We start from the raw sequence: 14,783 nt of genomic DNA on the forward strand, positions 1-14,783 counted from the left end.
CTAAGAGGACAACAGGACCATGTTTCAACACCTTACCTGAAAGATAGTAACTCCAACAATGCTGCACTCCCTTCATACTGCAATGCAATTACAGCCTTGATTTAATGTTTAAGTCTTAGAATCTTAGAAATCTTAGAAACCCTACAGCACAGAAAGAGGCCATTTGGCCCATCGAGTCTGCACCGACCACAATCCCACCCAGGCCCTACCCCCATATCCCTACATATTTTACTCACTAATCCCTCTAACCTACGCATCCCAGGACACTAAGGGCAATTTTAGCATGGCCAATCAACCTAACCCGCACATCTTTGGACTGTGGGAGGAAACCGGAGCACCCGGAGGAAACCCACGCAGACACGAGGAGAATGTGCAAACTCCACACAGTGACCCAAGCCAAGAATCGAACCCAGGTCCCTGGAGCTGTGAAGCAGCAGTGCTAACCACTGTGCTACTGTGCCGCCCAGTCCCTGGGATGGAACTTGCAAACCATTTTCTGTTTCAGAGGGCGAAATCTTCTCATTTTTTGACTGTGTTGACTCGGGTGGGAAAAGTGGGGTGTAGACCCACGGCTGGTTTTTGCCATCATATATTTTGATACATAGCCAAATAAAATCAAGGATTCTGGTCCCACAGCTTCACGCTGGTGGGGTGGGAAGGGCAACTCGATATCAAAAAGGTAACAATAGAATAAAGGAACTCCCGCACCACGGAATCTCCCCCACCCCACCATGGAAACCGAACACTCAACACCTCCCCATGGCACTGACCACTGGCACTGACCGCTGGCACTGCCGCCAGTGGGTTCTGTTCACCAGTTACCCATTTAAAAAAAACAGTTGTGAACACTGCCGATGTGGCATTGCGCTGCTTGAGGGAGGACGGGCACTTTCCTACATGGGGCAATGCTAGTGTGGGGACGCCTGCTAATTGTATTAAAGTACATTATAATGGGCTTCCTGTTGTTGACGTACCCCATTACGTCACTGGCCAGGGGTGGGGGAAATCCCACCGGCATCAAAGCTGTTTTGGGATTCCCCCTCGATTCTTCACCCCCTCCACCATTCCACCCACTGAAAACAGGGGTGGAAAATCACCCCAGAGGCAAGAGTGTTATCAACTGAACCAGAGCCATGTACTGATGGCACCGAGTTCCAGATTTGTGACCAAGCAATGATGAACAAATGATGATAGATGTCCAAGACCAAATGGTGTGTAACTTGGAGGGAACTTGTAGGTGCTGGTGTCCCCATGCATCTGCTGCACTTGTCATTCTCTGTGGTCAAGGTCCTAGATTTGCAAAGTGCTGCTACTGTGCATTCTGTAGACTGAATTCAGTGCACCCATAGTTTGCCTCTGGTGGTGGGATAGATGTTTAAGATGGGGTTTAAGATGGTGTTTAAGATGGGGTGCAATCAACTAAATTACCTTGCCCCGGATGGTGTGGTTTGAGAGTATTTCATCCCACTGCAGACCTGGGCCTTATGGAGAGGATCTGAGGAATCAGGAGGTGTGCCACTCACTGCACAATACCCAGTTTCTGTCCTAGTCTTGGGCCATAGCTCAGCCTGTCTAATTGAGTTTCTCATCTGTTGTGATCCACAAGAGTTGATGGTAGGGAACTTGACAATGATAATGCAATTAAATATTATGTGGAGGTGGTTAGGCTCTCTCTTGTGTTACGGACAGGAGAAGGGTTTAATTTCAAACAGCCCTGATTTCTCCTCTCACGAACAATCTGCAAACAGAAAGATGCTTTTGATTTTAGATCCCCCCCCCACCCCCCTTTATAAGTGGTGATGCATTTTCTCCAACACTTCAGTTTTAGAGTGGTCCAATCCTCTATTAATAACCCCACAGCGACCTCTAGGTAGGGTAAAATCAGAGGGTTAGTTTATTTTACACACACTCAAAATGCAGGAAGAGGGTTCGCAACATCCCTCATCCCTTTTTGCATTCATACAATAAAAGAGAAATAAGGGACAGAAAGAGGCACAGGGCAAAGACCACAAACTGCCTCCTTTAGCTTCATGAGGTAATATTACGGGGGGGGGGGGGGTGGTCATGTGACATAACTCCCATTTCTTCCACTTGGTTTGGACAAATTATGGTCTTGAAATGGTCAATGTTTCATCCATTGATAAGTTTACCAGAGGTTTCAGGGCGCTTTGCCCTCACAGACAGATTTGCCGGAATTTTACGGCCGCGCCCACCCAGAACGGAATTCTCCGTTGGCCTCGGGCGAGATTTTACGAGCCTCGCCCGAGTGAGGCTGTAAAACACCAGCCTTTGTCTCCAGTGGCCAGGGCTTTGCCTCAGAAATGGAAAGGGGCCTTTGTGCATTTCCTTAGATTAGGTCTTTGCAGTCACAGGGGGTATTATATATCTTTAGTGATAAACAGGTTGCTGTAGTTTTCTGAAGGCGAGAAATTCCTTTTGTGTGAGTCATAGCTAGTTACGGCTTCAGTCAGTGTAAAGTCTTTGTCCATTATATATATTTATTTTATTAAATATTATTTTATAAAGTAGTCAGGATAATGTAGATATATATACTTTCTTCCATGTCTTCTTGGCACGACACTGGTGAAAGCTGGTCATTGCCTGCATTTGTGAGACAAGAATGTTGCTTAACACTTTTTAACTCAAGCCTGAACATTGCCTACTCTCTCACTGCATGTAGGCCAGACTGCTTCAACAGGAAGCTGTGGATTGAGCTGATTGTTGTGCAATCAACAACAAACAGTGCAGCTTCTGACCTTGCGATAGGCAGCTCTTTGATAAAGTCTCTGGGCCTAGCCCCATGTTTCTCTGGGGAACTCCTGCAGCGACGTCTTGGGGCTGAGATGATTGTCGACTCACACAACCATGACCATCTTCCTTTCTACCAGTTACGGCATCTCCACATCTTCCTTTCTACCAGCTACAGAGCCAGGGAGAGCTTTTCCCTTTGACTTCAGTGAGAACTCCTTGATACCACACTCAGTCAAATGCTGTACAATGTAAAGGGCAGACCTCCTCAGCTCTAGTCAGGAATTCAGCTTGGGTGCCATATTTGGACCAAGGGTGTAATGGAACCTGGAGTCCAGTGACACGAACTGAGCTCTGTTGATGGCACCTTCCATCACTTTGTTGAAGATTGAAAGTAGATGGATCAGATGATAATTTGCCATATTGGATTTGTCCTGCATTTTGTGGTCTGGACATAACTGGGCATTTTTCCACATAGGCAGATAAATGCCATTGTTACAGTCAGGAGGAGTTTGGGTAGAAAAGCCCCTAATCTTCAGTGCTACATCCGAGTTAGTGTCAGGGCTGGTAGACTGTGCTGTGTCCTGTGCACATAGCTGTCTCTTGGGGGTGAATTTTACATTCAGAAATGGGGTGCAGTGCACCGCACCCCCTCCCCCCTCCCCCCGCGCTTACGTCTCTGATGATACAGAAGTTGGACGGCCTGCCATTTTTTGAAAAATGAATTAAAGATCAATTCATTTTTTAACAAGGACAAAGTTTCACATTTTACATTGCCCACATCATTTATCGCTGGGCATGTATGGAAAATGTTTAGGGTGAGTTACGCCAGGCATGAGGAGGTGGTACAAGGGTGGCTGTAAGTGGGATTATGGCTGCATTCAGCAGAAGAGTCTGTTGGCGATGGTCGGAGAGTTCCCCAGTGCCTTAAGCACACCCATTCATCTTTTTAAAGCTTTGTTTTATTCATTCGTGGGGCACAGGCATCACTGGCTGGCCAGCATTTATTACCTACCTCTAGTTGCCCTTGAGAAGGTGGTGGTGAGCTGCCTTCCTGTAACGCTAGACCATTTGCTGTGGCTCTGGAGTCATATGTAGGCCAGACCAGATAAGGACGGAAAATTTCCTTTCCGTTTAATGTTTATTCATTCGTGTCACAAGTAGGCTTATATTAACACCGCAATGAAGTTACTGTGAAAATCCCCTAGTCGCCACACTCCGGTGCCTGTTGGGTACATTGAGGGAGAATTTAGCATGGTCAATGCGCCTAACCAGCACGTCTTTCAGACTGTGGGAGGAAACTGGATCACCTGGAGGAAACCATGCAGACACGGGGAGAACGTGCAGACTCCACACAGACAGTGACCCCAAGCTGGGAATCGAACCCAGGTCCCTGGCGCTGTAAGGCAGCAGTGCCACCGTGCCAGTGAACCAGATGGGTTTTTCCGACAATCGACAATGGGGTTTCATGGTCATCAGTAGATTCCAGTGATGAGGAGAAGGAGACAGAGGAGGGATGTTGGCTTGGGACAGGTACGCACTGTTGGTCAGCAAAACGAGAAACCTGCTGCTGTGCAAGGATTAACAGAGGTGAGGTATCAGCAGCAGGAAGCAGAGGTAGGTGAAGACAGTATCCTACCATCTGAATCTACAGAGTAAGGATGAAATACCTGCAAAAGAAGACAGTCATATCACTGTGTGACATGTTGGTTGGAAAGATAGCTTAGAATTGTGTTGGTGGCCACCGTAAACCTGTGGCTTTGAAGTTTACTATTGATTAGTGGGAGTTCTGACTCTCACTTTCATAATTTTGCCCTGCCGGCATTTACTATATGTTATCAAGCCACCCAATAAAGGACACAAAGGCCAAAATTTTAGTGACACGCCCGCCCGAAGCTTGTGAGATCACGTCCGAGGCCAATGGAGAACGTCGTATTTCAAGCCTCGCCCGCTCCGGGGCGGGCGTGCCGGTAAAATCAGAACCAAAGTCTTCCATCACAACTAGTGCCCTTGATAACCTCAGCACTGCCTCCAAGTGGTGTTCAACATGGAGGAGTACTAATACATCAGTGAAGGGTGGTACTTAGCTGGCGATTCCTTACACATGCTTGACCTGAAGTCATGAAACTGCATGTGATCTGGAGTCAATGTTGAGGAATCGAAGGGCCATTGTATAACACAGTGCTCCACCTTAGTGATACAGATTGGGGAACCTGGGATTTAGGCTGATTTTTATGATTCTGTGAGTATGCATATATCAGGTTGTTGCTCGACTTATCTGTGGGACAGCTCCCCCAACTTTAGCACTGGTTCCTAGAGGTTAGAGGACATTGCAGGCTCACCTGGGCTGGGTGTGCCTTCAATGAGTGGTCCCAATACTTTCATTTTTTTGTATTGGCCTGATACAACTGAGTAGCCTGAGAGGCCACAGAAACATCAACATCCTGGGGGTTACCATTAACCAGAAACTGAACTGGACTAGCCATATACATTCTGTGGCCACCAGAGCAGGTCAAAGGCTAGGAATCCTGTAGTGATTATCTCACCTCCTGACCCCCCCAAAGTCTGTCCAGCATCCAGAAGGTACAAGTCAGGAGTGTGATGGAATACTCCCCACTTGCCTGGACGGGTGCAGCTCCAACAACACTCAAGAAGCTCGACACCATCCAGGACAAAGCAGCCCGCTTGATTGCTACCCCTCCCACAAACATTCAATCCCTCCACCACCGACACACAGTGGCAGCAGTGTGCACCATCTACAAGATACACTGCGGGAACTCACCAAGGTTCCTTAGACTACATCTTCCAAACCCACGACCACTATCATGTAGGAGGGCAAGAGCAACAGATATCTGGGAACACCATCACCTGGAAGTTCCCTTCAAGTCACTCACCATCCTGACTTGAAAATAGATCACTATTCCTTCACTGTTGCTGGGTCAAAATCCTGGAATTCTCTCCCTAACAGCACTGCTGGTGTACCTACACCTCAGGGACTGCAGCAGTTCAAGCTCATCACCACCTTCTGAAGGGCAACTAGGGATGGGCAATAAATGCTGGCCTAGCCACCCACACCCACATCCCATCAAAGAAATTTTTAAAAATCCAGGAACCATGCGTATGAGTAGTTCCATTATGCATCGAGGAAAGAAATCGAGGGAAGGAAATGGTGATTCACAAACAAATACAGAATTCTTTTTCACTCAAGGGGCAGCACAGTGGCACAGTGGTTAGCACTGCTGCCTCACAGCTCCAGGGACCTGCGTTCGATTCCCGGCTTGAGTCATTGTCTGCGTGGAGTTTGCACATTCTCACCGTATCGACGCGGGTTTCCTCTGGGTGCTCCGGTTTCCTCCCACAGTCCAAAAGATGTGCTGGTTAGGTGCATTGGGCATGCTAATTTGCCCCTTAGTGTATCGGGATGCATTGGTTAGAGGGATTAGCGGGGTAAATATGTGGGGTTGCGGGGATGGGGCCTGGGTGGGATTGTGGTCGGTGCAGACTCAATGGGCCAAATGATCTTCTTCTGCACTGTAGGGTTTCTATGATTTCTATGATAAATAAGGGTTCTGAAGAAAGCTGCAGGAACTGATTTTTTAGCAGGAAGCTTACACTCTGAAATGTTGCATTTATTCTTGCTATTGGGTACCATTCTAGCAACATTGGTGACATAAATCCGGTAAAGGTGAGTCATTTCCCATTGTAATACAGGTACTCTTTCAGGCAATACGATAGTGGCCAAACATACCAGATACCATGTTAAAATAGCCTGGAATGCTCAAACAAGACAAAATTGCATTTTCATGAATTTCAATGTTCAGAAGAGGTCAATAAAATCTTGTTCCAATTTCTTTTGTCATGTTAATGCTTGAATCTATGAATAGGATCTTCAGTCATGCCCTTGGAACGCAGAATACACTCCATTAGCACACAAGAATTCATATCCAATTTTGGGACATTGTATAAAGAAAGAATTACAAAGAGAAAATCCAAGTCAGCAAGAAACAGTGCTTCAGATTTCAGAGTAAGAGATTGCCATTTTCCATGTGTCTAATTAAATGTCAAAGATCATCATGGTTCTGTATTTTAAGATGAACCTCTCATCAGAAATGTGCATGTGGAAATGAAGGCACAAAAAAAACTGAAAGGGATGAAAACAAAATAATGAGTAAGAACATGGGCGGTATGGTGGCACAGTGGTTAGCACTGCTGCCTCACAGCGCCAAGGACCTGCGTTCAATTCTGGCCTCGGGTGACTGTCTGTGTGGAGTTTGCACATTCCCCCCGTACCTGCGTGTGTTTCCTCCCAGTCTAAAGATGTGCAGGTTAGGTGGATTGGCCCAGCTAAATTGTCCTTTAGTGTCCAAAGATTTGTAGATTCAGGGGATTAACGGGGTAAATACATGGGGTTACGCAGATAGAGCAGTGGCTGAACCTGAGTGAGATGCTCTGTCAGAGAATCGGTGCAGAGTTGATAGGCCAAATGGCCTCCTTCTGCACTGTAGGGATTCTATGATTTTATGAACATGTACTGACAATAACAGAAGCAGAGGAGAAGAAGGCAGGATCACACAAATACAGTCAAAGTAAAATGTGTACACAGTAAAACATATAAACACAGCATAAGAAATACACAAACACATATTGCAGCACGGTGACACAGTGGTTAGCACTGCTGCCTCACAGCGCCAGGGACCCGGGTTTGATTCCCGGCTTGGGTCACTGTTTGTGCAGAGTCTGCACGTTCTTCCCGTGTCTGCATGAATTTCCTCCCCCAGTCAAAAAGATGTGCTGGTTAGGTGCATTGGCCATGCTAAATTCTTCCTCAGTGTACCCAAACAGGCGCTGGAGTGTGGCGACTAGGGGATTTTCACAGTAAATTTCATTACAGTGTTAATGTAAGTCTACTTGTGACACTAATAAATAACCTTTAAACATACAGAGGAACAAAGAGAGGAAAAGACATACAAACATCCAGTGAGAACATGGACGAGATAAACATGTAAATAATAAAAAGCTGCCTTAGACAGTGATAAAGAGATAGTGAGCGAGAAAAAAGAATAAATAAAGATGAAGTAAAAGTGAGAGACTTGAGAAAGAAACATGAAATGAAAGAGATACCACGAGAAAGAAACACCTTGGGTGTAAAAGTGGCACAGAGAACAATATTTAATCACAATTAGAATGACAGTGAGAAAGGAAAGGTCAAAACTATAGGAAGGAGAAAGAAATAGGGAGAGAAAGAGTGAAGGAACACTGAGGCTGGAATTTGATCGGCACAATGTGCCTACCACTATTCAGACCAAATGTGGCATTGGACATGTCTCAGGAGCACAGGCGGGGATTTTACTAGCTGCAGCCAATATAGAGAACATAAGAACATAACTAATAGGAGCAGGAGTAGGGGTACAGTCCCTTGAGCCTGCTCCACCATTCAATAAGATCATGGCTGATCTGATCTTGGTTTCAAATCCACTTTCCCTCCTGTTCCCCCGAACCCTCAGGTCCCCCATTGTTCAAAAATCTGTCTATTTCAGCCTTGAATATATTCAATGACCCAGTCACCGCATCTTCATGGGGCACAGAGTTCCAAACATTCATGACCCTCTAAGGGAGAAGATTTTCTTTTAGAGAAAAGGCTGAAAGAGGAAGTCAAGTTGAGTAAAGAGGTAAGCAGGACTAGTTGGAAGTAGAAACAAGCCAAAAATTCCACTTGTGGTATTCCATGCTTTGCTTACACTGTGAAAAGTTAAAAAGCTGAAACAGATTGTCGCTTACTTTCCAATTGAGTTGCCTGAGAAGTGTGAAATGAACATTATTACAAGAGCACTGTGATTGGCTGGTTCTTGTTGTTCGTGTTTTCAAATTACCATTTTGATGGGTGGATATTAAATACTGCTTCACCACAAGTCCTTTATCACCACAAGAGGAAAATATACTCATGTCAATTCCACGGCCTAACTGCTGAACTCCCTTTTCAGGTACCGACAGGCTTGCTGTGTTTTTCCCACATTTATCTTTTTTTTAACTTCCGTCTTCCAACATCAGTTTTCCCTTTTTAAAAATCTGAAATATATGGAGACAGGTGCAGGCAAAGAATTCTAATTATGGCAATTTCATTGTCCCCAGGGACGTGACAACACCAAAATAAAAAATTGCACACATAACTCTCTCTCAGCCCAGGCAGCAGGAAGTGGCCATGCAAGTAATGCGTCTGGATCAGGTCTGGGTGAGAAAGAGTTAACCACACCAGAACAAAAAGGCTGTGTAAGTAAAGAGACTTCAACCGGTTTGGTAAGTTTAAAGAATTTAAAAAAAACACTTGTGCTCACAACAGTAAACATGAAATTATTGGATTATGGTAAAAGCCCACTCGGTTCACGACGGTCCTTTAGGGAAGGAAATCGGCTGTCCTTACTCAGGTCCATGTGTGACTCCAGAAACATAGCGATGTGGTTGACTCTGAAGTGGCCCAGCAAACCAGTTGTACCAAACCACTACAGCAAAAAAACCCAAAACTGGAAAGATCATCTGACATCAATATAGAGACTGGGCAGGAAGGCACAAACAGGCCAGCTAACCCTGCTATGTCCTCCTCACTAACGTCTTAGGAGTTGTGCCTAAATTGGGAGAATTGTTGCACAGACTAGCCTGGCATTGTCATATGCACCGAATCCTAAATCAACCAAAGCCCCAGACTTCTTCATCATTATCACTGGGTATGTCCTCCTTCACTGGACAGACCCACCAGAGGTGGCAGCACAGTGGTAGACAATCTGTGGGTGAGCGGAGGGGGTGGGGGGCTGCCTGGGAGCCCATGAAGTCTCATAGCATCAGCTAAAGCACGGGCAAGGAAAGCTCCTACTGACTACCACCTTCATCCTCCCTCACCGATGAATCAATACATTTCAATATTGAACATCACTTGGATGAAGCACTGAAGGTGGCAAGGACACAGAATACAATCTGGGTGAGAAACTTCAATATCCATCGCCAAGAGTGGTACCAGATGAAGAGAGTTGAGTCATGAAAGTCAAATCTGCCAGACTGGGCCTGCAGTATTTGGTGAGAAAAACAACATGAGGGAAAATCTACTTGACCCCATCCTACCTAACCTACGTGTCAGTATACATTGGTGGGAGTAACTACCACAGAGACCTTGTGGGGACAATGTCCTGTCTTCACACTGAGAACACCCTCCATTGTGTTGTGTGGCACTACCATTGTGCTGTCAAAAAAACTACATTATGCATTCTTGGCTGAGAACACAGACGTCTGTACTGAAATATATGGGCTCCAGAGAAAACATTGCTTGATTGATAGCTCTCTGATCTATGCTGTCAATTGCACAATTCTTATTTACGTAAGATAAAGAGGTTTCAAGTGCATGCAGTTTTAGATTTGATAATTTAAACAGTCTGGATGATTGACACTTTTATTGGGCTTTAGTAATATGGAGTACCATTTTAAGAAAGTGTAAAGATATTAATGATTGAGAGTTTTTAAAAGTTTTTTTTACAAATTCTATTGTCATTATAAGGTTCACTGCTTCTATACAGTGTATAGTTGGTGAATGGGAAGGGAAGTGCCATTACTTGGCATGGGGCACGAGGACCATAGGAGGTGGGTGGGGAGGATATGGATGGGACATATGGATTGTGTGGTAGGTGAGGGATGAGGGCTGGAGGGCCTTTCTGTTTTGATTATAACTGGGATGAAACCTCACAGTACTGAGGCAAGCATTTTAAATAGCCTGCCTCCATAGCTGACAGTGCCTGTGGCTGCCTCAGACATTGAGCGCAGATTAGCAGCCCACCTTGGACAGAAGAGAGAGCTGTACGCTAATCCAGACACAGTGCTGCATGGCCGGATGAGGTACTGCAGTGCCATGCCTGAGCCTAAGTCCTGGGAATGCACTTCACATAAGTACCAGCGGTCCCGATAGTGCGAGATATGGGGATGTCCTTGGGGAATCGTGAGGGGTACAATCTCAGTATTGGAGGATAGCCGGGTTGAGGGAGGGAGAACCAGAGCTCCCAGGTTCCTGAGGGGAGAGTGTCCAAGTCTGATGTGGCCATTTAAGGGCCCTACTAGGGGCATGGGTGGGCTTCACATCCGAGGTCCTGCCCACCCCACCGTAAGATTGTGCCTGGGTCAGGGTGGGCGGGAACCCCAAAATGAAATCCGGTCCATGGAATTTATTCTCCCCCACCCACCTCAGAACCCACCGGGGAGGAGTGAGGTGGGGGTGGGGGGGGGGCATAAAATTCTGCCCACTGAGCTTGTTCTTGGACATTGGAGAATGAGGGAGGTAGAAACGTCCTAGTAAGTTGCAAGGAAAGAGGTTAGACTTTGAGAAGAGGCTGAAGATATTGGTTTTGAAAGGCTGAGGTCAGTATCTGAGTGGTTGGGTTAGAAAATTCAAATGTCACCATAATTTAAGAAGGGAGCGGGGAGAGGAAGAAACCAGGGAACTACAGACCGTCAACTTAACATAACATGTGCGGAAATGACTGCTTATTACCAGCTGGTGAATCCAGAATGCAGAATTCGAGCCAAGTCCTTTAGGATTAACATTGTGAAACACTTCTTCCTCAATGGGTGGTGTAACTGAGGAATTCTCTCCCCTGAAAGGAAATGGACGCTGGATCAGTTCAAATTTTCAAGATTGTAAAGACAGATTTTTATTAGGTAAGGGTGTCAAGGAATATGGAACAAGTGGAAGAAAAATGGATTTGAGGTACAAATCAGCCACGATTTATTGGAATGGCAGAACAGACATAAGGGACCATTTGACCACGTTCTGTTTCAATGTAAGCAGCAGTAAAACTCTTCCAAATCTAAGATGGAGTTTTTTAATTCCCATTCTTGATTTCCCTCCTGCACATTATTTCCATTACAAGACTGCATTTAATTTGGTGAATCTGTCACTTCGTCACATAGTTGAATTAAAACCCGGCGTCTAAATGAGGTTTATCAGTCTGTGTATGCTGCAGTTGTTAATTTGGCTTTGTACCAGGCATATGGCAGTTATTATGCAGTGGAGAAATATGAAGAAGCATTTGGAGGAGGTGCAGTCGCGCTTTCTGGGGGATTTGCAGGAGAAAAGTCAAACAACTGGGCCTCTGGAATGCTGTTTATCTGTGTCCTGGTAGAGTTATTCTTATTGCTTTTTCATACTGTCCTGGAACTTTCCTATCTGACAGCAATTGCTGTGTCTGTAACTACGACAATAAATTCTGCTAATAAATGTTTACGTCAGTGCCAAAGTCAAGGCTGCAGCGCTTGCAACCATCCACAGCCAGACATGCCAAGCTGATGATCCATCTCAGCCTCCTCCTGAGATAACCAGCATCACAGATGCCAGTCTTCAACAAAGTGGATTCACTCCACATGTTATCGAGAAATACCTGGATATAGCAACGGCTATGGGCTTTTACAACATACCGGCAATAGCTTTGAAGACTTGTACTCCAGAACTAGCTGCGCTCCGAGCCAAGCTATTCTGGCGAGGCTACAACACTGGCATCTGTCCGGCAATGTGGAAAACTGCCCAGGTATGTGCTTCCACAAAAAGCAAGACAAATTCAATTCAGTCAATTACCACTCCATCAGTCCCCTCTTAGTCATCAGCAAAGTGACAGCAGTGCTGGCAAGCAGCACTCACTCAGCAATAACCTGCTCACCAAAGCTCAGTTTGGGTTCCACCAGAGCCATTTGATTCCAAACCTCACTACAGCCTTGGTCTAAACATGAATAAAGGAGCTAAAGGCAGGAACTTACAGACCGGAAATTTCCGCCTGAGGTCAATGGACCTTTAAATGGTCTGTCAAATTGTCCGTCCCACCCGTGACGATTCCCATGGCGGGCAGGACCACAACATTTACCGCATGAGATGAGAGGGACTGCCCTTGACAAAGCAGCATTTGATCAAAGTAAGTCTCGCAAAACTAAAGTCAATAGAAAACTCTCCACTGGTTGGAGTCATAGCAGCACAAAGAAAGATGGTTGGAGGTCTATCATCTCAGCCCCAGGATATAGAATCATAGAATCCTACAGTGCAGAAGGAGGCCATTCAGCCTGTCGAGCCTGCACCAGCCACAATCCCACCCAGGCATTATTGCTGCAGAGGTTCCTCAGGTTCTGATCCTTGGTCCAGGAACTGGTCCTTACCTGGTGGCAAAGGTCAGCTCTCTGAAATGTTTCTCTGTTATACTTCACAATATCTATCGTTAGGAGTATGCCAAAAGATATTTAATCGCAGTGCTAATATGAAAGAAATCGCCCGTATAACTTAATATCTGCTTAGGTTTGTAGCTTATGAAATAGTTAACTCTCAACTCATTGTATACAATGCATTAAAACTGGTGACCAAACAATTTCTTCTCAATGCAGCAACTCCTAAGAAAACTCAATTCAGAATTTTTTTCTGGGGAAGCCTACTGGTGTGCAGTTCCAGATAACTGAGAAAATCAATTTCCATGTAATCTTTCAAAACAGGCAGATTTTTGTCCTGATGTATTTTGGACTGAAGGCTGAATCATCCAGCGAGGACTCCAATTTAATTAACAACTTCAGCAAGGCAGATAGCTGGCAGTTATTGGGCAAGTGAAAGAAAGGAAAGTACTGCCTTTTAAAGTTGCTTCTACTGACCACAAGAACATGATAACAGCAGGGCTGTGAGGAATAAAGCTCAGCAGATGCTGCAAGGAATAGTTCACTCTCCACAGACTGACAAGAGCTTGACTTAATTTTTCTCTCTGCATCAACACCATGGAACGATTTTGTATTATAAATGTTTATGAACAGTAGGCTTAAAATAGGAGGAACAGGGGTGGGAGATTGAATGACCTTTATTTGCTTCATTGCAAAGGGCTACATTAATATTTAACTGGTTTGTTAAGCAAAGATCACATTAGGCGTGGCTTTACCTTGACTAGAATTGCCTGCTAGATTTAACAATGAACATGATCATTGCTAGATAGGTTTAGGGTAAAACTCTGCAAAGCTGATTGGCATTGAGGACAGACTGCTGGTAAAGACACAAATAAATACGAAGAATAATCGTAATTTTACATCAAAGTCAAGTGTGTAAAGAAAATTATGAAATTAACACGATCAGAAAATAATCGTCAATACTAATTAGAGATACGCTTGTTTAAACTAAAATTTACATGGATGTAAGTTCCCCAAATATGTGGGGTTAATTTTGCCTCCATTTTCTTATGTCTGTGTAATAATACACCCTTACAGATTTCATTAGAAACACAAAAGGTATTCATTAATAAGATTTGTAAAGCAGCCTCATGTCTGAAATTTTCCCGTCTTGCCCGCCCACTGCAGGAATTGTAATATGTGGGGGGGAGGGGGGGGACGGAACATGCAAAGGTCCATTGACCTCAAGCAGGATTTTCCGGTCTTGGGGCGAGCGTGGCCAGAAAATCCTGCCCCTCATCCCAACATGTCTCTTACCTAAGAGGACTCCACCCCTTAGAGTGATTCTTTACTCTGAGACCCCATTGGTCACCCAGGTCAGGTGACCTTTACCCTGCTGTGTTGCCCTTAAAGGGACAATCACCACAGTCTGATACGGGTAAAAGGGGCCAATAGTGGTTAACACAGCACACACAAATCACCCATCTCAAAATGGCTGTCAAGTAATATACAAACCTCTGACAGCCATCAGCTGGCCACTCAGTAAGTCTAACTTTCATCACTGGAAGTTTAGAAGATCCCAACATCTTTTCTTAGCAGTAATAAGATAAAAGCTGATATATTTGAGTACATTAGCAATTCATCTTTAGAACATGTAAATTACCTTTTATAAAATTTTGAGCCAAGTAGACTGAACATTAGCACATTTCTAAACTTCCTCTTGAACCTTTACCAATCAGCCCAAACTCAGACCCTCCTGAACTGTCCTACCTTAAAGAAATATGTAATTGTTCCACAAAGACCGACAAAGGAAACTAAAAGGAATCCGCAGTCGGTCTGAATACCGACCAGGAAATTAACTAAATAATGATCTAGATGTG

The sequence above is a fragment of the Mustelus asterias genome, chromosome 18, assembly GCF_964213995.1.
Source record: "Mustelus asterias chromosome 18, sMusAst1.hap1.1, whole genome shotgun sequence".
NCBI classification, from domain to species: Eukaryota; Metazoa; Chordata; class Chondrichthyes; order Carcharhiniformes; family Triakidae; genus Mustelus; species Mustelus asterias.